A 2440-nucleotide genomic window follows, 5' to 3' on the forward strand; every position below is an offset into this window, starting at 1 on the left:
ATATATATGACAGGCTTCTTTCAGTTTCCGTCTACCAAATCCACTCACAAGGCTTTGGTCAGCCTGAGGCTATAGTAGAAGACACTTACCCAAGGTGCCACACAGTGCGACTGAACCCAGAACCATGTGGTTGGTAAGTAAGCTATTTACCACACAGCCACTCTTGCGCCTTTAAAAATATGCAACACTTCAAGAAATTTCAGTGTCATCCTTGTGCAGGGGCCACGCTAATCTTCTCTGTATTGTACCAATTTTAGTATATGTATTGCTGAAGTAATATATATGTATAAGCAGTATAAATATAGCAATATAAATGCACTTATGGATCAGTGTAATCTCATGCATACATATGTATACCTATATGTAACGAAAAATATATACTCACATGGCTGTATATATATATGTGTGTGTGTGTGTGTGCGTGTATGTGTGTGTATGTGTGCATACGTGTGTGTGTGCGTGTGTGTGTATCCATAGTTATGCATACTCATACAAATATACAAATATATATGTAAAAGAAATAGCGCTTAAACCAAGAGTTTGTTCTAAGATCTTGTGTAAAATGATCTAAAAAAATAAGAGAAAATATATACTGCTATATATATGTATATATGTCCAGATAGACCAATATGCTCATTGTTACTAGACATATATGTACCTCCCTAAAATATATATATATAGACATATTCAAATATATGTTTGCGTGTGTTCATGTTTTTGTTGTTTATACTCTCAGTTTGTGAACTGGTATTCATTTGTTTATATCTCTGTAATGTAGCAGTTTGTCTAAAATGACTGACAGTATAAGCACCAGACTGTAAAGAAATAAATACTGGGGTGGAAATTTTCACGGCAGTACCCTAGCATGGCCACAGTTCAATGGCTAAAAGAATTAAAAGAATGAAAGAATAAAAGAATTACAGTTTGTAGTTGATGAATTAGCACAAAATAATAATTAGATCAGAGTAAACAATGAATACAAATGCATTAATAGGGCCAGGCCAGGTTGAGTGGTGAGAAATTTTCTTCCCAACTACATGATTCTGGGTTCAGTTCCACTGCATGACACCTTAGGAAAGTGTCTTCTATTACAGCCCCATTCTGACCAAAGCCTTGTGAGTTGATTTGGTAGATGAAAACTGAAAGAATCCCATTGTGTGTGTGTGTGAGCATGTGTGATATTCTATCTGCTTGAATTCATTCTAGAAAGACCAAATCTGAAACTTTGTGATTACAAAACAAATGTCTTAATTTTTCAGCCATTCTGTATCCACAGGCAGTGGTCAGTTTTGAACCAGCAGGGCCTTACCCATTTAACTAATTTGTGGCTGTGTGGTAAGAAGTTTGCTTCCCATCGCCTGGTTCTAGGTTCAGTTCCACTGCATGGCACCTTGAGCTAGTATCTTCAGCTATAGCTTTGGACCAACCAAAGTCTTGTGAGTGGATTTGGTAGACAGAAACTGAAAGAAGCCTGTCATATGTATATATGTGCATGTGAGTCTGTGTGTGTGTGTGTGTGTGTGTGTGTGTGTGTGTGTGTGTCTGAGTGTGCATGTGTGTATGTGTGTGTGCATGTGTGTATGTGTGCATGTGTGTATGTATGCATGTGTGTATGTGTGCATGTGTGTTTGTCCCCCATCACCACTTGACAACAAATATTGGTGTGATTACATCCCTGTAACTTAGCAGTTCAGCAATAGAGAACAATATAAAAAGTACCAGGCTTAAAAAAAACAGAAAAAATTAAGTACTAGAGTGGATAAATTTGACTAAAAATTTTTCAAGGCAGTACCCCAGCATGGCTGCAGTCTAATGACTGAAACAAGTAAAAGATAAAAGATCAGCTAGAGATTCATAGAAAGCAGGGTTTATTATGCACAAAAATGTGATGTGTGTTGCCTTGTGAACACTCTAGTGAAATCGCTTTAATGATGCATAGAACTACTGTGTGGGTTATGGTTAAGTTTGGTGGAGTGAAAAAGAGGTCAAATGTCTTTTTTTTTTCTAAGAGACTGTGTTTCAAAGAAGGGAAAAGAGATAAATGAAGATACTAATTTCTGAAAACAGTTTGAGAATAGCAAATGGCTTGGTATCTGTGTTAATGGTGTCAGTGTGAAGGCCAAGAGGATTTGTGTATGTTGAAGCAGACAGATTGAGAACTTCAGAAAGTGATGTTTTGTGATAGATGTCCTCAATACAGGGTGATTGATAATCAAACAACTGTTGGTGTTTGGGGAGTTCAGAAAGTGAATAAAGGTGGCAGATGACTTAGAGAAATAGGTGGAAGTCTTTTTACTGTGAGATTCAGTTGAGAGAGGTGATTGACAGAGAGAATGGATTCTACATGAGTAGATACCACCTTTTAGAAAGATATTCTATATGTAGAGTGCATCCTAGGCTAAAGAGAGATAGAGAGAGAGAGAGAGAGAGAGAGAGAGAG

General features: G+C 37.1%; 1 non-coding gene across 1 annotated transcript; it reads right to left on the minus strand.

Moving 5' to 3' along the window:
* Positions 1-173: 173 nt before the first annotated feature.
* LOC128248966 (U6 spliceosomal RNA) lies at positions 174-280 on the minus strand. Its single transcript, XR_008265112.1, has one exon. It is a non-coding gene; the product is annotated as a U6 spliceosomal RNA (small nuclear RNA).
* Between the last annotated feature and the right edge of the window lie 2160 nt (positions 281-2440).

Source organism: Octopus bimaculoides, chromosome 10 (assembly GCF_001194135.2).
Source record: "Octopus bimaculoides isolate UCB-OBI-ISO-001 chromosome 10, ASM119413v2, whole genome shotgun sequence".
NCBI lineage: Eukaryota > Metazoa > Mollusca > Cephalopoda > Octopoda > Octopodidae > Octopus > Octopus bimaculoides.